Source organism: Triturus cristatus, chromosome 2_2 (genome assembly GCF_964204655.1).
Source record: "Triturus cristatus chromosome 2_2, aTriCri1.1, whole genome shotgun sequence".
NCBI classification, from domain to species: domain Eukaryota; kingdom Metazoa; phylum Chordata; class Amphibia; order Caudata; family Salamandridae; genus Triturus; species Triturus cristatus.
In genome coordinates, this window is record NC_140582.1 from 372,331,456 (window position 1) to 372,355,048 (window position 23,593).

A 23,593-nucleotide genomic window follows, 5' to 3' on the forward strand; every position below is an offset into this window, starting at 1 on the left:
TATACTTGAACAAGGCAATGGCCCTGTCAGCATATGTCTTGCAAGAAATGCTGGCAAAGGTCAAGAAGGCTGATGTCCAGTTATCCATCGTAATGGGTACCCTTGGCTGGCTTAACAATTCCCACTCCTCTTCTTTCCACCCTCCCTTTTCCGGAATGTCCCTGTGTAACAATTTAAACACATCTCCATACTTGGGCCTCCAAATGCAGTTTCAGATTTTTTCCAAGGCATGCGACCCCAAGGGCATCGCCAACACCATATAAAGCAATTGTTTTTATGGGTTCCCTCTTCATCATCTACTTCCCCCCACGCCTCTGTGTCAGCGGACTTAGGAACCTTGGGCCCCCCAAGTACAATGCCATCTGTGGCATTCAGCTCACCCTTGTCCGCAACGATCCCCCTCAGTGACTGAGCATCCGCCCCATCAATTCTCCCCTCACCAAACCCCAAAGATTTGCATTCCTTTGCTGAAAAGCACAGGTGCTGTGGCTCCCAAACTGCCCAACAGTCACCCTTACCTCTGGGTAGTTGGCTGGATCCTATTTGTCCTGTGGATCCTCCGTCCTGAACTTCTGATTGCTGTCCAGCGCTGGCCATGCTGTCCGCACTTGACTTCTGTAAAACACCAACTTAAGAGGTCGTTGCCCTACTGCTTCCCCCAAACCGTGCCTCAGATGGTCCTCTCACCTCATCATCACGCACCTCGCCTTCTTTCCAATCATCACTACATTCCTCATAATCCAGCTCCAACAATCCTATTGCTCACATACACCACTCGCACCTCTATCTGCATACTGTATATACTCTTCAACTCAGATGTTTCCTCCTTAATGAGTCGGGACATCTAAGTATGAAGTGACTGCTCCTGTGCTGTGGGGAGGGGCGTTGATGACCCCTAGTGCTTTTGGCCCAGCACCCTGGGGCTGTCGTGCGCCCCGCTTGGGTCTCCAACCTGCTGTGCTGGCCTTGTCCATCTGCCCCACCAAGCTTTTCCAACCTTGTGGTCCCCTTTACACAGCTGTCTCCATGGACCGCAAAAGCCCCATCTGGCTCCCATATGCCCTGACCCCCACTAGGTACCCACACTCAGCTACCAGCACCCCATTGTGCTTCCCACAATTGCCCCCCTGGGTGTGACCCTAACCCTTTTTGTCTGGACGTCTTGGTACATGGAGCTGTCGCTCTACCTACAGAGCCTGTCCCACCTCATCTCTGTTTCTTGGACCAGCCTATGCTGGAGCATTATCCAGACACCATATACTAGAGAAATCAGGCAGCGTCACTGCCTTAGAGGCATAGGCACAGAGGGGGTGTCTGACCTCCTGTCCCCTTGGGGCTCATCCCTGTCTCCGGCCCCAGCCTCAAACTGGGGCTGCCTTTCATGGGGTGTCACCGTGAAGACCCCCCATGGATCTTTAGCTTTTTTGCTCACTTCTTTTTAAGGCCCGCCTCCATCTGGGGTCTAGATAGATCCAGGGTCCCCTCCTACTCATGTCTCGCCCCCGGGAACCAGGGCCCCCCCCACTGGGGGCCCAACTGTTTGTTCGCTCATACCCCCTGCTGCACTGAGTGGGCCCGACCCACCTTAATCCATCCCATCTCCCTCCCTTGCAGAAGGTCCCCATGGGCCGCATTTACCCACGGAGGGAAGCTTATATCTGGGTGCCAGCAGGGATGCACCCTATCGCCGCCCAGGAACACCCTTTCGTGTCACCTTACCTAAAGGTGAGGCACCGACTGCCACAGCCACGTCGCCCAAGTATTGACCCAGGCCTCAGACAGGACCCCAGAATGCAGCAGATCAACTCTGCCGGCTCCCCCGAGGATCTGCAAAGCAGCATGCAATGCTTCAGCTCCATCAGCCATGACAAAGCAGGCTTCTGAAGTACACTGCATAGCAGGCCTCACCAACCCGCACCACATACCATGCACAAACAGAGCAGCCTGCATGCAAGGGGGCATGAGCCAAAGAGAGGCTGACCCTCTCTCTTGACTCCTATAAGTAGCCATAAATAACCCCTTCCCCGCCCACTACCTGACCTATCTTGTCCTGCCATGTTGTTCTTCCCTACAAACGATCCCATGGAATGACTAGGCGGCACCCAGCTTCCCATGAGACCCACCAAAGTGTTATGGTTTTAAACAGCTGGCAGTGGGTGGTGCCAAAATTCCTAAATGAAAGATGTTGTTTGTATATTGATATATTCCTACTGGATTGCTGCACTGCGATGAAAAAACCGGGAGACGTTTAATGTTCCAGGTTGAGATTCGGGAAAAGTTGCTGGATTGTGGAGGGATTTTGGACTAAGCCTGCCTTGATAGTCTTTCAAAACTTGTGCAGATTTGAAGAATCACCAACCCCACTTCAAGCATTCACACTGCAAATCCGTATGAATTATCTGAGATTAAGTAAATGCAACAGACAGCATAAGTTGTTTCTCCAGCCCTATATTATCATAAGAATCATAAATAATATTTGAGGGGACTTTGGGTCAGCCCTCTTCATCAATTGATCTGTTCATGTGTCAGTCATATTTTTGTTCCTTGCTTCGGTCCACAACATCATAGTGCATGGGCTAGTTACTGAATCTTTTCCTGCTCTACATACAAAAAAGTGTGCAAGAGCTCCAGAACTAATAAAGCTGGTGGGCCACACTCTGTGACAGTTAGTTGTTTTACTTTTTTCTAAGAAAACCTAGGCCTCAACCCCTTTATAGCAGCATTTATTTACTTTTGTGATTTCTATTATTTTTATTTGTATTGCATATGCTTACAAAAAATAAATATCTAGATTTAAAGAAATTGACTCTTGTCAAAGTCCGATCTAATGGCTTTGTCAATGCTTATTATAAATGGATTTAATTTGCACATATAGCACAGAAGCACACTTAAAACAAGTGTGGCTCAATCAAATTCCTACAGCAAATTGCTCATCTCCCAGATCTGCTACGAGCAAAGTTCAGTGCCTGTGGTTCTTGCGCTCCAGCCGACTCTTTATTCTACCATAGCAGATTTTGTTCTTGGTGTTTGCCCAAAACTGTCAGTAAACTTACAAAAGGTATGTTTTTTGTGCCGACATACATTGGTAAAATTATTATTTACAACATGTAATAAAATGCTGCGTGTCATCCATTTTAAGAGATATGAATATTTCACTCTGGTGGTCTTCTTTCTAAGGTTCCACATTTTTCCAACTTGTGTAACTGGATGGCTCTTTGTTGAGCATAAAAGGTTAAAACAAAAAATTAATCCAAATAGCATTGCATTTCTTCTCAAGACTGTCATATATTTTGGTACTATTGTAAGGATTTTTTATGTAGTGAACATTTTTAGACATAGTCTCAGTAATGTTCCTGCCACAGGAGATTGGCCAATGTCTTTTTAATCTCCTAAAGCTCTTAAAGCTTACCGCCCTTAATATAGACTTGAGAAGGTAAAGCATTCCAAAACATTTTTTTAAATGATCTTTATTTTACCATTAACTAGCCTAGAACAGTCTCAAGTCTTATTCTGCTGAATGTGTTAGGAACGAGGCTCAACAAATGAGATAGGCAATCCAACAAACAAAAAATATAAAATGTGAAGCCCAAACCAAGTTTATCAAAATTAAAGCAATATGAAATAATAGCCACATAAACAAAAGAAAAAACAGCACAGTTTACAAAATGGATGCACCCAGTGCATAAAATTCAATGGTAGGAACAGTTATCATTAACTGGAAAAAGTGAGAATTCTGAATCAAGGCGAAATGTCACTGAGAATTCTCAGAGTGCCCTGGAGCAAAACATTTCAATTCATAAGTGTTTATTTTCAATTAGGGCTTTATTTAGAGTTTGGTATGCAGGACACTCCATCAAAAACATAACGGAAGTGCCTACCACTATAATACAAATGCCTGGTTTCCTGGTTTAAAGTCTTTATTTCGATTTTTACATCATAAAAGACAATTGAAAGCAATAGAAATTAGACATACAAATGATAGTTAATTTAAACCATCACAATTACAATTTCATTAATTTCAAAAAACATTTCAACGTTAAAAATAGAATTAAACAGTATGATAAAGACCTATACATGAAAAAACCCGTTGAGAAGTTAAAAAACGAGAGCAAGATCAAGGTGCCTGCAGATATCTTGCTCTAATCACCCATGCCCACCCCAGGAATTTGGCTACGCCCACAACTACCACCTCAGAGGTATTGGTACGAAGCACCCATATAGCCTCAGCACTCCCTCTGACTTTAAGATGGCGGCAAATGGGCCTAATCCATTTGCTTCTTGGAGCATAATAAGCTGGACATGCAAATAGGAGATGGCCAACACTCTCCTTGTGACCAATGCACCAGGGGCAGAAATCACTCGCTCGGTTAGACCAGTTCTTGGTGAAGGATCTTAAGGGCAGAGACCCTACTCGGAACTGGTGGTAGAGCTTTTAGTCAAGTGTCTTAGTTATAACGTCCCAGTAATTCTCCAGGAAAGGGTCCAATTTATGGGACAAGAACCTTCCTGTTAAACTAGTAGAATCTGAGGCGATAACTAATGCTTGGCGAACAAAAGCCCAGTAAAGTGCTTTAAATTCCTGTTTTGAGGGAGAGGTGGTTGAACCTGGTGAAACCCACAGCTGATTAAGACCCATGTCATCCAAGATCAATTTCACTTCACGAAGCCAGGGTATACTACTAGACCCCCAAATAGATCTTACTTCCTCAAGTTCCCTAGCAAAGAGGCTTAAGTCTGGGGAAGTCCAGATACGTCTCCACAGGGCTACTAGCCTGTATCGAGCCATTTCGTTAATTGGGTTGCCGCCCATATCCAGACATAGTGGTTTGATTGGAGCTGATTGGGGGAGTCCTACCAGTTTCCGCAAGAATTTATTTTGAACTTTCACCAGGGTTGATAGGTCCATATGCCCCCAGAGGTCTGCCCCGTGCAGTATCGCAGAGCTTACCTTGGTGGTATAGATCTTAAGTGCGGGTTTGACACGTTTAGTTAAGGACCTTTTTTGCTCCTGCAGAAGACAACCAGTAAGGCGAGCAAATTTTAGGTGTAATGTGTCAACCTGTGGTTTCCAGCGGAGACGGTAGTCCAAGGTTACTCCTAAATAGGTCATAACCTCAACTTGTTCCAAACCGACTCCATTCAGGCTCACTGAGCTCTTAATGGGGCGACTTTTAGTTAGAACCATAAATTTAGTTTTGCTCACATTGATATTTAAATCGTTGACATTACAAATCTCCTCAAATCGGGCCAATGCGATTTGCAGACCACTACGAATCTTTGAGAGAAGTAAGGTGTCATCGGCAAAAATGAGCATAGGGAACTTGGTCCCGCCCAAAGAGGGTGCATCAGTGGGGGTCTTAGCAAAGAACTTGACCACCTGGTCAATGAACAACAAAAAGAGTGTAGGTGCCAGAACGCAACCCTGACGGACGCCACGTGTTACGGGGAAGCAATCCGTCACCTGCCCTTGGCCTCCCCACCTCACCCTAGCAAAATTTCCCTCATGTAATCTTACAATCATGTCCAATAATTCTAACAGCAGTCCCAAATTTCTAAGAACGGTCCAGAGTTTAGCCCTTGGCACAAGATCGAAGGCCGATTTCAGATCTATAAAGGCTGCGTAGATGGACCCGCCGCCCAACAGCACCACCTTCCAGTAGATCAGACAAAATCTGAAGACCTGGTCAATGGTGCTGGTACCTGATCTGAAACCGGCCTGTAGGGGGAACAGTATACCCTCCAACTCCATCCACCCCTGAACTCTGGCAAGGACCATCCTTGCGATGACCTTTTGAAGTGAATCAATTAAACTTATGGGACGGTAGTTTCCCGGGACTGAACGGTCCCCTTTTTTAAAAATGGGGAGAATCTCCGCCCCCTTCCAGGACACGGGGATACGGGCCCCCTTGGCAATAGCATTCGCTACCGCAGTTATATAAGGAACCCAGAGTTGGGGATTGATTTTGAATAAATCAGCCGGGATGGAGTCCATCCCTGGCGCCTTCCCCCGTTGGACCAGGCGGAGCGCAGACTCAGTTTCCAGTGGCGTGAAGTTTAACTCTTGGTTGGGAGTAAGGGTAATTTCCTGCTTGGTTAGTTCAATGTCGATTTCTAAATCAGGATCCATAAACTGGCCAGAATAGAAATCAACCCATGCTTCTGCAGACACATGATTAACTGGAGTTTGGAAATCGGGGTTTCTGCCCCACTTAACAATTTCCCAGAACTTGATCTGGTTGCCAGAAGTACAGGCATCCAATAGATCAGACCAATGTAGGTCATCCCACTCCTTTTTCGCTTCCCACTGAATTTTTTTGTACATTGAACGTGCCTCTTTTATATCGCTGGAAATCCTAGATTTCACTGCTTTGACTAAACGACTATGTGCCTCCCTGCATTTTTTATTGTACCATTTCTCACAGGATCCATATGCCTTTACTTTGCCTTGTGTGGGTGGAAGGGTTAAGAGGGCCTTAAGATTAGCAAAGCACCGTTCGTGAAGATCACAAATCTGATCACTAACATCCATGGTGGGGGCGAGAATCGAAACATCGCTCAAAGTCGATGAGACTGCCTTCATTATGCTATCTAAAAGGGTCGTATCCTCCACCACCCTGGGCCATCTAAGCCTTCTTCTATTGTTTGTCAAGATAGCATCACCTGTTAGATGAACAGCAGTTATAGACCTGCTGAATCCACCTGGGAGTCTCATGCTTAATGACAAAGGGTTGTGGTCACTTTCAGGACGAGACACAACTTCCATATCATCCAAGAGTGACCAATATTCCATTTTTAACAAGATGTAATCTATTCTACTTTTCCTCACCCCATTGTCAAAAGTGGGTTTGCCATCCTTATCATAGGCCGTACGACCATTGGTTGCCCTCAAACCCCAGTCCAGACACAACCCCATCCAGTGTAAAGCTGCCTCAGAGCCTCTTTTAATATTATTCAAAGACAGCATCGGGATATTCCAGACAGTGTCCTCCTCAAACCCCAGGTCCTCCCCCGCATTATAAAGAGGCTCAAAGGTGCATTTGAGGTCCCCTGCTAGGACGAGTAACTTGTCTCTCCCTATCCCTTCAAGGTAAGAGTCTAACACATCTAGGATACTAGGACAGCGCCCTCCAGGTTGACCACGTGCATAGATGTTAATGACTACAATGTCCTGGCAGTTATCCTTACTTAATCTAATTCCCAAGAGGTCCGGGTTATCCAGAACAATTTCCATTGGTCGGTAGCCAATAGACTGTTTAACCCAGATCACTAACCCCCCCGATGCTCGACCTTTATTGCCCCTTATTGCTGGTTTAAAAAAAATTAGGAACCCGGCCCTATGAATTGGATCAGGGGCCCAGCTCTCCTGGAACAGTAGGATATCAAAAGTATCAATAAAATCCAGCCAGTCCTCTGAAGCCATACGCCCCTTCAGCCCTGCTACATTCCATGATGCTAATTTGAGTGTCACGACCTGACTGGGTGTTGTTGTGCTATGCATGCTACAATGATCCACTCCCAAAGATGAGGCTATATTAAATTGGGAACCCTCCACCATGTTGTCATCTTGATGATGATATGCAGAGTCCACCACCTTCTCCTTCTCCATGATGACACCCCCCTGGATAGATACCTCAGTACAGACTCTGTCAGCCCCACCCACTTGGTTACCCAGAACACTCCCGCTGCCAGCTACCGGGTGAAGTCAATCGATACACTCCAGGCCAGAGAGGGGTTCGTAGCGATTAGACAATAAAGGGTACTGCGGGATGTACGGTGTTCTATCAGCAAGATATCTCCTAACAGGTCTTCTAGGGAAGGTATGACTAGAGGGGAACTCGCAGGATCGTTTGGGATAAAAATACCCAAGGCCCAGGGTCTGCACATCACCCAACCTCCCAAACCTTGCTTCCCTACGCAGGAAATCTACCACCCAGGGATCCTTAAAGGATATAATGATGTAGTCCCCCTCTAGGTCTTTGGTACAGTGGCCCACCCATTCAACTCTTCTCACAAACAATATTTCAGTCGAGGAAGAGGGGGGAAGAGGGCGGTTTTTATTTAGCCAGAATACAACTTTGTTTCTGAGGTCCCCATGTGATTCATTTGAACCCTCCCTAAGTGGGGCAACACCTGTTAGAACTATCGTGTATGGGGTGGCTTCTGAAGGTAGGTCTGTACAGGGGGGTGCCTGTTTATTTGCTTTCACAAGGGGAATAGGGGGGTTGATGGATCTGCTCCCCTTTACTCCATTACTTATTTTGGGCTGTGATGATGTACTCGGAACACCACTCGCATTATCTTGTACCCGAGTAGCCACAGGAGGTGTAGGGATGTTCGGCTGGCATTGTTGGTTAAATTTAAAAGAAACCTTCTTTGGCACCTGTAGCAAAGTGGCTGGTACAGGCGTACAATCATTATTCCCAGAGCTCCCCCCTGCCACTGAGCCCTTGTTTTTGTTAAGATCAGGCTTAGTGGATACTGGTCTAGCAGATGCTGAGGATGGAAGTTTACCTATGGTTACATTTCTCTGGCCTTTGGAATTACTCGAAGAACTAGGATTCCCCAAGGCATTTTGAGGGTTAACTATCTTTTTTAAAAAGCCAGTATTGGTGTTTACAAGAGTCTCAAGTGCGTCCAATTTTAAGGTCATCAAACGTCTTCTTTCAAGTACGGGAAGTAAAAGAGTTTTAAACAAAGCTTCTATTTTGGCCAGCAGGCTATCATCACTACTATAACAGGTAGGACATGGGTCCGAGGACCCAAAGGGGGTATGGGGAGGGCACAGGGGATAATTTAAAACCAAGACAGGGTGTGAGGTGGGGATGATTCGGGGATTATGATGGTGGGCTGAGCTGGGGCATTGGGTCTTTGGATCTTAGTAACACCCCCCCTCTGGTGGCCCTTGCATCTTTTCCTTTTGCGGGGTACATTTCTCAGAGAGTCCTCATCCATGGATGAGTCCGACTGAGATTGACTGGCCAGGAGCACACTGCCCTCATCCCCACTGCCTTGTGTGTCGTCAGGGTTTGAATCACTCTCTGAAGAAGTCAAAGATAGACCTTCCCCCTCCACCTCACGGTGCACATCCACCGCGGCTTCGACCAAGTGGTTGCTCGTACTCGGGGCCAGTGCATCAGGGCTGGGTATTGTGGCCAATTTTCCTAATGAAGAGCGTTTCCCGCAAACCAGATCTAATGAAAGCCATTTTTCGACCATGGCTATCTCTTTTTCAAGAATACCTGTAGCCCTGATGATAAAGGCGTCTAAGGGGCCAGAGACTACCCCCTTGGTAGTCTGCAGCTGTACAGTGCGTTCCTTTCCAGAACGTAAAGGCATGGTTACAACAACAGGGTGATGTTGACACAACAATATGACCAAAAAATATAAAAGAGCATGGGGGGTGGCCCAACCCAACCACGACCGACCACGGACGGCCACAGACGGTCCTGCCCTTGTCCCGGGCTTCTCCCGGGACGCTCCCGCGCAGCGGAAGCAAGTGCAACCAAAATAAGGGGTATGTGACGCACGGGGGGCAGGGTTGGCAGGGAGAGCGGGCCAGGTGGTGCTAGTTGGCCAGGCAGGGACTCCTGGGAAATGGAGTCCCTGCAAAAAACGCTCGCAGCCCTGCAACAATTCCCCAGCACTCCTCACTCGTCGCTGCCCCTACACAAGACCCCCACCAACTGTTTGTGCGATGCGGGACCCACGAAGCGGGTCCGGCGAGCAGTTTTCAGCAACTAGCAGCAACCCAGCACGGGATTCCAGGGAGTGAAGGTCCGTGAATCAAAAAGTCCTTCCAGCAAAGGGTCCCACCGATGTAAGTGCAGGGGAGATCTTTAGTAACAGCCTGTGCGCAGGGGGCAGGGTTGGCAGGGAGAGCGGGCCAGGTGGTGCTAGTTGGCCAGGCAGGGACTCCTGGGAAATGGAGTCCCTGCAAAAACCGCTCGCAGCCCTGCAACAATGCCCCAGCACTCCTCACTCATCGCTGCCCCTACACAAGACCCCCACCAACTGTTCGTGCGATGCGGGACCCACGAAGCGGGTCCGGCGAGCAGTTTTCAGCAACTAGCAGCAACCCAGCACGGGATTCCAGGGAGTGAAGGTCCGTGAATCAAAAAGTCCTTCCAGCAAAGGGTCCCACCGATGTAAGTGCAGGGGAGATCTTTAGTAACAGCCTGTGCGCAGGGGGCGGGGTTGGCAGGGAGAGCGGGCCAGGTGGTGCTAGTTGGCCAGGCAGGGACTCCTGGGAAATGGAGTCCCTGCAAAAAACGCTCGCAACCCTGCAACAATGCCCCAGCACTCCTCACTCGTCACTCCCCCTACACAAGACCCCCACCAACTGTTCGTGCGATGCGGGACCCGCAAAGCATTATACCCTATGGCATCTTAAATATTATGGACATTATATCCTCCACATTTTGAAGAGATGTCACATCAACTGAACTCTAAATGAGGCGGCAACTTTTTCTTCAGCTTCATCTTACCCAGCAGTGCTAGAGCAGAGTTTTCAGTTTGAAAATTAACTGGGTTTTGAAGCTCTGGCATGTCTATTTGTTATATTAATTTATTAATTATTAATTATTAATTATTTGTCTTGTGTAAGTGTTTATACTAATCAACTCGTTTGTTTTAACAAGAGAGAATTACACGTGGGAATGCATAAGTGTGCTGTTTAACAATAATGTGCATGTTTTCATGTTTAAACGTTGCTGAGTGCTGTTTATTTTTAAAGCACAAAACGCTTTTCGAATTAATGCTTTTCTATGTTGCAAGAGCTAGATAATTGCATACACATAAGGATATTAGTGGGGTTAACACTGTTCAATCACTATGCTGTGGTAACGTTGTTTTTGTCTCTGTTAATTAAGATGGTCTATTGTGGCCTATTGTGGCCTAAACAAAGATGGCCGATATGTAAAACCTGGCCTCGAGTAGAAACTGTGACGAGAGAGAGCCTTGCTGAATATGGTCCTGAAGTCAGCTGACCACAGTCCTTGCTTTGCCTGGTTGAAATTTTCCGTGAGGACAGCAGCAGTTTTGGGCGATCTCCAAATGAAATGAAGCGTCCTTGGCAGCTTTGGGAAACAAAGGAGCTTTAAAGAAAGACTCTGAACTATGATCTCATTGCCGAGGAGACGTGGAAACTACAAGATACAAATGTATTTTTTTTGGTTCCTGTTCCGTTATGTTTATTTTGTGATTTTTCCTGAGCGGAGATTTTCAAATGTAGCGATGCTACATCCTTTCCTTCTCGCTTTGCTCAGAGGTTTGACGGAAGAAGTTAATACAAATTATATTTTCCTTTGTTCGACTTACTATAAGAATTGTTAGCCTAGAGAGGGTTTTTGCCACTTGCCATTTGCCTTTTGCCGCGTTCCGAATCTGCGTTCATGAGGATCGTTGCTGAGAGGACTTCGTCTTGAGAGACTTTACCGAGAGACTTGTCCTGACCCGTTCTGACATTTAGCTAGAATAGGTAACTATGAGAAAAAGGATTTATTCTGATTGATTTTCTTTGACTAATTTTAGATAAAGCAATATAATTTTGAATATGGTGTTGGTTATTATTTCTTGTCAATTATTGAGTATATTATTTTGATTATTATTGTATAGATTGTTTAGATTATGTTTAAGGGCAGTCTCAATAACCAGATCTTATCGACCCCGATATAGATGCAGGGTGTTTAGGAGTTTTTCTTTCCACAGGTTATTGCTGGTAGAGTATTTGAGCGTATGTTAGTGAAATGGGCCCTAGTGTATGAAGAATGTATGTGCGTGTAACTGTGAGATTACTCTATCCGTGGAAGTAGGGATATTATATACACCCTGATCTCTATCAATTTCCTGGTAGCAGAGGATGGTTATTGATGATTGTCTTGATCTGATTAGATTACATATTGATTATTGATGTTGGTATATGTACTAATACTATATGTTGGAGTTGTCATGTTGAGTTATATGTAGTGCTTCTGGAACTTGGAAGCTGGTAGCAGTTCCGTAGTAGGGCAGAGGGAAGTATATCTGCTCTCGGGAAAGACGGGATTGTTGTTCCTGTATGTATGCAGGAAAATTCACATCGTCTGGGTTCGGAATCAGTGACATTATTGTATGTTACTATTAGAATATATTTCTGGTATATAAGGAGTGTGTATGGTAGTGAAGGTTATCTGTGAAACTCTGGTCTTAAGTCCCAGGGATCCGTAAGTTTTACCGTTAAAGCTTATCGCGGGAGGAGTAATAGGTATTCTCTGAGCTTGTTTGAGGAACTGGGCAGGGGAAACTGCTTGGTTAATGTGTGTTATAATTCTGTAGTGGAGCAGATTGTTCGCTGTTCTCGGGAAGCAGGATTCTGTGTGTATGAACTATATTTTCTTGTATGAATGTGCGTGAATGTATATACATTTAGTTGATTGTAAGACTCTTTGGATAAGTCCTAGAGGAAACAGTTAATGAATGTATGTTAGAAGGGCAGAGTAGAGGGATGTGCTACTGTGTCAACGAGAGGTTCTTGTGAAATAGATTTCTTTTACTATTAGCGGTTAGCGAAGCAGACAATGGAGATGTTTATATGTTGTAACTAATAGATTTTGTAGAAATTTCGACACGAAGTCTACTGAAAAGATTTTGTAAAGGAGGGGTAGACGAGTGACAGGAGACAGGAGACAAGCGACTGCAGCGACTGCTGACGTCAGGAAGACTGCGCTCTGATTGGATAATAGATCAGAATAGTGTTCGCGCTGGGATTGGTGGGTTGGTGTGAGCCGCGCTGTTATTGGTTGAAAATCTGTATTGTATATTTATAATACGGGAAAAGAGTAGAAGTTTTGGTAAAAACTAAAATGTATTACCAAGAAGAGAAAAAGAAGAAAACATTCTTTGGAAAAATTAAAAAGTGGTTTAACAAGGATAAAGATGTTAAGACGAGAGAGGGTGAATTGTTACCTCCACCGAAAACACCTGCATCCTACATGGCTGCAAGATATGGGTATCATACCTGTATATGGTTGGAGAATTGGGTTAGGTATACTAAAGAGGATGGTGTTCTAGCATTTCCAGAACATGGTTCATTTAATTTGGCCGTGTTGAGAAATTTACGGGAAAATATGTTATGTCTTGACCCGAAACCAAGACCTACACAGTTTGAGGCTTTAGTGGAATGGGAAGAGGAAGTACATGAGCGAGAAAAACAGAGATCTGGAGGACAGTACAGGTACATGTTTGGGAGGAGACATGATCGTGAGACTCATCATGATCGAATGAAAAGGTGGCGAGATGCTAGTATGTCAGAGGGATTATATCCAATGAGAACAGTTGAAGAAGGAGCAGAGAGGGTTCCTGAGTCAGAAATGAGAAGATATGGAGTTAATGAATATGAGGATGAAGTCTTGAATGACATGATTTACAAAAGACCACCTCCATATAGACCAGAACCAGAAGAGAGTACACCAGTTGTTTCTCCAATAAGAGATACAGTTTGTATCATTGAGACAGAAAATGTGACATCTGAATCAAGAAGTGGTAATTCTTTCAGGGAGAAAGAGAATCGAAGTGGTGACGAAAATGCAAGAGAATTAGCTAGAACTACAACAGAGCTGACTGAAAAGATTAGGGAGTTAACGAAGAATCTGGAAGCTGTTACGGTGCCTGTAACAATAGGTCCGGTTATGCCTGTGTTTGACAAGCAGAGAATAGGTGAAAATGGTTTGGTGATTCCATATGTTGGGAATAATTTGATAAGTTCAGTTGGTCCTTCAGGAGATTCAGGAAAAAGGACAGGAAGTAGTGACCTGAGACAATCCAGACATGACACATGTAGTGAAATATTAGATGCTAGTGAAGCTAGTTGTTCAGGGATGCCAATTTTAGAACCGCAAAAGAGAGTGGTTCCAGTGAGAAAAACTACTGCAATAACAGCTGAAGATTTGAATGATTGGATGAAAGTTCTTCAGAAAAAGGATAAAGATTCACAAGCAATTGATGTGGCTAGGTTACGGGTAGAATTAGAAGAGCTTGTTACAGGGACAGTTCCAACAGAAATTCTTAAAAGTCATCATGATGGTGAATTAATGTTTATGTGTAAAAACATTACCTGGAGAGCGAGAAATACACATGACAGGTTAAGAGCAATAGCGAATGAGCAGGGAGTTGACATTGATAAGGTTAAAGCTTTGCAAAAAACCTACAGGATGGATTTTTCAGAAAAAGATATTGAAAATTTGAATGCAACTGGTAGAACAGGACAGATTAAAGAAATGGTTGCATTATTGCGAAGATGGGGAGATGTAGAAAAATGGAAGGATAGGTGGTATAAGAAAAGAGAGGAATCTGAAGATAGGACAACTTATTCAGCTTTTCCAGTGAGAGAAAAAGAGAAACCAGTGGATAATTATCCTATGAGAGAAATACCTGGAGGAGGATATGTACATGTTCCATGGACCAGACAGGATATTTTATCATTTACGAATGATTTCCCTCGATTGAGAGAAAAGCCCGTCGAGTGGTATAGGCAGGTAGATAGGTTTGTGAAATTGTCAAAAGTGCTGTGGATTGACCTGAATAGTCTGTTTGATATAATTGTTCCAGCAGATTTGTGGACTGAGTGTAAAATAGTTGTGAGTTGGCCTACTGAGGAATATCCAAGAGATCCAAGAACAGGAGCACCAGATCCAGAGGTAATGAGAAAGTACGATCAGGTGATGGTATACCTGAAGAGTAAAGTACCTGCAAAAGAGACAGATTGGGTAAAAATAGATAGAACACAACAGGAAGCAAAAGAATCAGTTCATGCTTTTTACGAGAGGCTGATACTGGCGTTTAAACAATTCAGTGGAGATGAACACCTGGGTGACAAAGATTTGAGTCATTTTGTATACAGATTTGTATATGGCCTGAGACCTGAAATTGGTGAGAGAATTCGTGAGCACACAGTGGATTGGCAGAGTAAGAAAATAGATGAGATTCTGAGACATGCTAAATACTTCAGTGATGAAATTGAAGCAAAACAAAGAAAGCTGAAAGAGAAAGCAATGTGGGCACAAGTGAAAGTTGCAGAAAGACAGGAAGCACAGTTGATGGAACAGGCGAATAATCCAGGAAATAATGCAGGGAATAGACCTAGATATGCGGGGAAAGGAAAGGGGAATCTTGAGGAAGCAAAAAAGAAGTTCCCATGCCACAACTGTGGTCAACTGGGACATTGGAGGAATGATTGTACGAATCCACCATTAGTAAATAATGAGGGTAAAACCTTAAATCAACAGGTGCAGAACGAGGGGAATAATCAACAGCAGCAACAGCAGAAAGTTGTGAGACAGCAGAGTCAAGAGCCAAAACCGCCCTTGCCGCAGAATAGAGGAGCACAAAAGTATAATCAGGATTCGGGATTCTACAATGATGAGCAGGTAAACAAACCAAGGCGTTCTAATCAGGTACAACAGTACTTGTTAAAGAATGAAGGGAGTGAATCTGAGGGTGATTATTGACGGTGCCGAAGAGAGGAGGAAGAGTGCATACTTGGTGCAACTCTAGAAATAGACCAGGCAGGACCATTTGTGGATGGGAAAATAAATGAAGAGAGTGTTACTTTTTTAGTAGACACAGGTGCGACAAGATCAACTGTCAGGTCAACAGATGTTAGAAATCTTCCTCTCTCGGATGAAGCAATCCAAGTAGTTGGTGTAGCCAATACACAAATCAGAACACGTCTTACGGAACCAGTAAGAGTACAGATAGGGAAATTTTCAGACATGCACAGATTTATTGTCTGTGACACGAGTCCAGTGAACCTGTTAGGTAGGGATCTGTTGTGCAAGATGAACTGCACAATTTTTTGTACACCGGATGGAATAGCTTTTGAAACACCAGATGAGGATGTTTTGTACCGAGTGACTCTAGAAAATAGGGAAAGTGAGTTAATTGGTGCATTTGCTGTGTTTGATCCAGAGGATTTGCCTCGAGAGCTGAGGGACACAGTGAAAAGGACAGTTTGGGATTTTACTGGAGAGGATGTGGGATTGATGAATAATGTAGATCCAGTGAAAATTGCAGTGAAAGAGGGAATTACATATCCTAACATTCCTCAGTACAAAATGACACCAGAAATAATTGAGGGAATAACTCCTATAATTGAGAAAATGATTCAGCAGGGAGTCCTGAGAGAACTACTGAGTAGTCCGTGTAATTCACCGATAATGGGGCTAAAGAAGCCTAATGGGAAATTCAGGATCGTACAGGATCTGAGAAAAGTTAATCAAATTGTGGTGGCATGTTGTCCTATTGTGCCAAATCCATCAGTGATCCTGTATCAGATTCCACATGATGCTGAGTGGTATACAGTGATTGATTTGTGTCATGCGTTCTTTTCAATTCCATTACATCATGACAGCCAGCCGATTTTTGCATTTAGGTTTGGCCAGCGTATTTTAGCATGGTGTCGAATCCCACAGGGGTATACAGAGAGTCCTTCGATATTTAATCAGTTGTTGAAAAAATCGTTGGAGAGTTTGATCATGCCTGAAAATTCAGCACTAGTACAATATATTGATGACCTACTTGTGGCATCAAAGACACGAGAAGCTTGTGAAGTAGATACCATAGCTTTACTGAATCATCTGGCAGATGGAGGGTTAAAGGTATCTCCAGCCAAATTGCAATTTTGCAAGAAAGAGGTGCATTATCTTGGACATAATATTGAAAAAGGTCTGAGAAAAGTGACTGATGACAGAATCAGAATCATCAGGGAAATGAAAGCTCCAAAGACCCAGAGAGAAGTGAGGATGTTTCTGGGGATGGTGGGTTATTGTCGTCAGTGGATAATTAATTTTTCGCTGATAGCAAAGCCACTGATTAAACTGACAAAAAGTGAGATGACAGACCCATTGGAACTAGATGGGGAACAAATGGCAGGATTTGAAGAGCTTAAAAATAGAATGTGTGAGGCTCCAGCTTTGGGTATGCCTGATTACGAAAAGGAGTTTGAATTGTACTGCAGTGAGAGAAATGGATGTGCACTTTCAGTGTTAATTCAGAAGCATGGATTACTGAGAAGGCCTATTGCGTACTTCTCATCGACACTTGACCCTGTAGCTGTGGGTTTACCAGGTTGTCTGAAATCTGTGGCTGCAACATGCAGGAGTCTGGAACAGAGTGAGGGAATCATAATGGGATATCCTGTAAGGGTATTCGTACCTCACAATGTGGCAATTCTTTTGACAAGAAGCAGAACTCAGTACATGTCACATAGTCGGTTGACTAAATATGAGAAAGTGATTCTAGGAGCATCGAATGTGACTCTTGAGAGATGTGTAAATGTGAATCCAGCGACACTTTTGCCGGATATTGAAAATGTGGGTGTGAAAATGGAAGATGATCATGATTGTTTGGATGTGCTTGATTACTGTACAAAACCGAGACCAGACATAAGGGATCTTCCCTTACATGAGAGTGATCATGTGTTGTTTGTGGATGGTTCATGCCTGAGAAATGATGATGGTGTGCTATGTGCAGCATATGCGGTGTGCAAAGTTTCAGAGGTTATGGAAGCATCACCATTGAAAGGAGTGAAATCTGCACAGGTTGCTGAATTGGTGGCATTGACAAAAGCTTGTGAAATTGGGAAAGATTTGAGGACGACTGTGATGACTGATAGTCAGTATGGATTTGGAGTGGTGCATGATTTTGGCCAGCTTTGGCTACAAAGAGGTTTCTTGACATCGAGTGGAACTCCAATAAAGAATGCTGAAGTGATTGGGAAATTACTTGAGGCGATACAGCTGCCTAAGGAGTTAGCAGTTGTAAAGTGTGCTGCCCATGGACAAGGGGAGGATTTTATAACGGTTGGAAACCGTTATGCAAATGACATTGCTCAATACTGTGCGAAATCGAATCAGTCAATTAATAGGGAACGAGAGGGGGAAATGTCTTTTTGCTCTGTGATGTTTACTAATGCCTTAGAGACATGGGATGAAGTGAAGCAGTTGCAGGATGAGGCAGGAGAGGAAGAGAAAAAAGATTGGATTAAGGCAGGATGTGCCCCAAGAGAAACAGACCATGTTTGGGTCTATAGGGATGGCAGACCAGTAATGCCCAACTCCATTTTGTCGTCAATGGCAAGGATGTATCATGGCCAGGGACATTTGGGGAGGGATGCGATGATTAGGTCGTTCAAGCAGACCTGGTACAATGCAAAGTTCAGGACAATTGCAGAGAGCATCTGTCAAAGGTGTTTGATTTGTCAGCAATTTAACACTGGGAAAAAGACAGTGGTGAGTCTGGGAACAATAGGCAGAGAAGGAGGTCCTTTTACAAGAATGCAGATTGATTTCATTGAAATGCCTCAAGTGAATAGACTGAGGTATGTTCTAGTGGTAGTCTGTTTGTTTTCAAGATGGGTTGAAGCTTATCCGACTAGGAGAAATGATGGAGTGACAGTGGCAAAATTACTGTTAAGGGAGTTGATTCCTAGGTACGGGTTTCCAGTGACGATTGAGTCTGATAGAGGTGGACACTTCTATAATGAACTCATGAGTTTGATTTGTGAAGCATTAAGCATACAGCAGAAGCTACATTGTGCATACAGACCAGAGGCTTCTGGTGTGGTTGAGCAGATAAATGGCACAATCAAAAACAGGATTGGTAAAATGTGCTTAGCCACTGGCATGAAATGGCCGGACGTCTTGCCTCTAGTGCTAATGACTATTAGATCTACTCCAGATAGAACTACTGGTTTAAGTCCGCACGAGATAATCATGGGACGTGCAATGCGCCATGCATTTGTACCTGTCAATAAGTTGATGACAATAACTGATGACATGATTTTGGATTACTGTAAAGGCCTGGCTGACGCAGTTCATTCTGTGTTTCACCAGGTTGGAGTAGAAGCTACCACACTTGAGAAGAAGCAAGTTCATGATCTGAGTCCAGGAGACTGGGTGAGGATTAAGGTGCACAGAAGAAGAAATTGCTTAGTTCCAAGGTGGGGAAGGCCGAGACAAGTCATTCTAACAACGACAACTGCAGTGAAGTATGCTGGTGTGAAAAACTGGGTGCATGCGAGTCATACTCTGAGAGTTCCAAACCCAAAAGAGGGAACTGGTAAAGAGTACTTTGAAGAATCAGATTCCAGTGATGATGAAGACCCAGAACAAGTGAGAAAAGAAGCAGAAAAAACTCCAAGAGAACCATTGGGAGTCTCAGAAAGGAGATCAGATTCTGTAAGAGAGCCTGAAATTTCAAAAAGCAGTGAAGAAAAAAGAAGAGAAAAGAGCAATTCCACAGAGATTACTCCTGAATCAGAAGAGGAGGAGACTGAAGAACCACTTGAGATTATACCTGAAGAAGCAGGGTCAGAAAAAGATAGAGAGGGAAAGATTGCGGAAGACCCCCGAGGAGGTGTAGGGAACATTCTTGATAAGCTAGGTGAAGGGACAAGTAGACAGCAAGAAGATTGCGTGTCGGAGACCCGAGGAGGGACAGGAGTAGGGAAGTCTCAAATAGTGGTGAAAGAAACTGTGGAGGAAAAGAAAACTGCTAGAAAAAGAAAACAGAAGGCACTTGAAACAGAATTGGATGAGAGTGAGAATGAACAAACAGAAGGTCGAGTTCTAAGAAAGAGAACTTGGATTGGAGAAAGAAATGATAAAGAAATTAGGCCGAAAAAGGTGATAAAAGGAGATCGTTGGCCTAACAACAGAGTAAAGAGATTGCGATACAGAGTAATAAGAACAAATACATCGAAAGCTGAACAAGTGAATGAAGTATCGAGTCAAAATGAAGTAAAAAGAAAGGAGCAAGAAGAATCAAGAGAACCTGAGGAAATAAAAAGAATAAGAAGACCCAACCAAAAGTTCAGATCACCGGAATGGTCTTATGTGGCACTGTCTGAAGAAGGAGAAGAAGAAACAGTGACTCGAGATAATCCGGAGGGGATTATGAGAAAAGTGGTTGAGGAAAAAGAAGGAATCTTAAAAGTTATCCTGACTGACATTGGAGAAGAGTCAGATGCACAAGATGTTGTTGATGATCTGATACAATTTGATGTTACTGAAGAAGAAGGAGTGAAAACTGATGAATATCCAAATTGAGTGAACTGAAAAATCACTTGGAGGAAAAGTGAAAAGAGAAAAAGTCTGAAATTCAGTTGTCTGAAGTAATCCAAAGTATAATAGTAGTGGAGTAGTAGAGGCTAAGTCAAAAGACAAAGTCAAAGTAGTAAAATGGCTAACATAGAGGATAATCAAAGTAGATGTGCCTTCTTTAAAAGATGGTGTAGAATGTGCTGCTGCTGTACTGGATTATTAATGCTACTGTGGGGAGTTTTAGTTTTATTAGTTACTTTTAAAGTTACATTTGAGATGCATACAGAAAATATGACAGATATAGAGAAGAATTCGCAAAAAGTAGTTTTGACTAGAATTAGTAATACTTACATACACAAAGATAGGTCAATTAATAATTTTTCTAGTAATGTTTTTTCGAAATTGTTGTATGAATATGTGAAAACAATGGAAGTTAGGGATTGCTACGTTTGTATGCAATTACCTGCATCCGTTTCAGAGGGTGAGAGGGTGTTACTTATCATCATTTGCCAGCTACATATGGTATTTCATGTAGTATATTAAGTAGTGTTTTCTATTTGTTAGGGAAAGTAGATTATAAGATGTCTAACAGAGATAGTATTTTTGGGCATTTGCCAATGAACAAAGAGCTGAATCCAGCTAAAGAAGCTAACACTTTTGGTGAAATTTTTATTGAAGAGAAAGGATTAACATTAGATTACATTTTTAAGAATAATTTAACTTGCAGTCTGAAAGAAGAGGAGAAAGCTTTCCTGGATATGGTAGAGGAAAGGAGATTGAACATGCATGAGAAAGCAGGGAAATATAAAGTGAGTGAGACAATTTGGGACATTGAGATGGGGAAAGAATTGAGAAATGGGGCTAGTCCAACTTTAGCTCTAGATGTACCACAGAAGGGTAAGCTTTGCATTACAAGAAGGAAATCCCAATATGATACATATTTTGTTGGGACTAGTGAGTGCCATGATACATACTTCATTGCAACAGGTTGGGGTTTCAGAGGTGGAGAAGATACAGTTTTCCTAGGAGTGTATTATGTTAGTGGGAACAAGGCTATTACAAGTTGCCTGACCATTGGTATGGCACGTGTTATGTGGGTCTGGTCTTTCCAAAGATTTTTCATATAGATAAAATAAGTGATGTAGAACATATTAATTTACTAATGCGTTTCAAGAGAGAAACCTGGTCTGAAATAGTGGGTGATATTTTTGGGGTTTTAATTCCAGCAGTGGGAATTTCTTTAAATGCTTATGGAATTCGGAAACTGTCAACAGTGGTGGATCGCTTATCGACAAATACCGCTGGAGGGTTTCTTTTAGTGAATACGGAATTAAGTGCCGTACGTGCCATGTCAATGCAAAATCGACTTGCCCTTGATATTTTATTGGCCAAGGAGGGTGGAGTTTGTGGAATGCTGAAAGTTCAACATTGTTGCACTTACATTCCAGACGAAAGCAAAGACCTGAAGGTCTATATCAAAAATATTACTGATTTGCATGAAGAAGTAGTACCACTTGAAGCTGAGAGTTTATGGACTAAAATAGCTAATAAGGTGATAGCTGTTAAAGATTTTATTGCAAAAATAGGTAGTACTATTATAGGTAGAATATTGTTTCCTTTAACTTGCATAATTATTGTTTTATTGATACTGAGATTAGTGTGTGTGTGTTGTAAAAACAGGGGAGGGAAGAAGAAATTGATTAAAGAGAAGAAAAACAAAAGGTTGAAAAGAGAACCACAAGAAATTGAATTAGAAGAATTGAGGGAGAGTGTTTATTTAGAAACAAAGAGGGATGATGAAAGAGTGACTGGTGTGTAGTGTTGTGTAAGGAGAAAAAGACATTTCCGATTTCTCCTAAAATGGGACTAAATTTTCAATAATTTTTTTTGGGGTTTATTTGGTGATAAAATCACCAAAGGGGGGATTGCTAGAGCAGAGTTTTCAGTTTGAAAATAAACTGGGTTTTGAAGCTCTGGCATGTCTATTTGTTATATTAATTTATTAATTATTAATTATTAATTATTTGTCTTGTGTAAGTGTTTATACTAATCAACTCGTTTGTTTTAACAAGAGAGAATTACACGTGGGAATGCATAAGTGTGCTGTTCAACAATAATGTGCATGTTTTCATGTTTAAACGTTGCTGAGTGCTGTTTATTTTTAAAGCACAAAACGCTTTTCGAATTAATGCTTTTCTATGTTGCAAGAGCTAGATAATTGCATACACATAAGGGTATTAGTGGGGTTAACACTGTTCAATCACTATGCTGTGGTAACGTTGTTTTTGTCTCTTTTAATTAAGATGGTCTATTGTGGCCTATTGTGGCCTAAACAAAGATGGCCGATATGTAAAACCTGGCCTCGAGTAGAAACTGTGACGAGAGAGAGCCTTGCTGAATATGGTCCTGAAGTCAGCTGACCACAGTCCTTGCTTTGCCTGGTTGAAATTTTCCGTGAGGACAGCAGCAGTTTTGGGCGATCTCCAAATGAAATGAAGCGTCCTTGGCAGCTTTGGGAAACAAAGGAGCTTTAAAGAAAGACTCTGAACTATGATCTCATTGCCGAGGAGACGTGGAAACTACAAGATACAAATGTATTTTTTTGGTTCCTGTTCCGTTATGTTTATTTTGTGATTTTTCCTGAGCGGAGATTTTCAAATGTAGCGATGCTACATCCTTTCCTTCTCGCTTTGCTCAGAGGTTTGACGGAAGAAGTTAATACAAATTATATTTTCCTTTGTTCGACTTACTATAAGAATTGTTAGCCTAGAGAGGGTTTTTGCCACTTGCCATTTGCCTTTTGCCGCGTTCCGAATCTGCGTTGATGAGGATCGTTGCTGAGAGGACTTCGTCTTGAGAGACTTTACCGAGAGACTTGTCCTGACCCGTTCTGACATTTAGCTAGAATAGGTAACTATGAGAAAAATGATTTATTCTGATTGATTTTCTTTGACTAATTTTAGATAAAGCAATATAATTTTGAATATGGTGTTGGTTATTATTTCTTGTCAATTATTGAGTATCTTATTTTGATTATTATTGTATAGATTGATTAGATTATGTTTAAGGGCAGTCTCAATAACCAGATCTTATCGACCCCGATATAGATGCAGGGTGTTTAGGAGTTTTTCTTTCCACAGGTTATTGCTGGTAGAGTATTTGAGCGTATGTTAGTGAAATGGGCCCTAGTGTATGAAGAATGTATGTGCGTGTAACTGTGAGATTACTCTATCTGTGGAAGTAGGGATATTATATACACCCTGATCTCTATCAATTTCTTCAGCTTCATCTTACCCAGCAGCACCCACGGTCCGTGCAGGTAACAGCATTAGGGCGGTGGGGCTGTGTAAGGGCGGGGGGTTGATGGACGATGCAGAGGGAAACGTTAATTATTTATTTAATTTTACCCTGCATCATCTCTCGAAATCCTCCCTTACACTGCCCCACCGCCCCATTGCTTTTCCCTGCACGGACCGCGGCTGCCCAGCAGGATGCATCTTAAAGCTTGCCCTGATCTA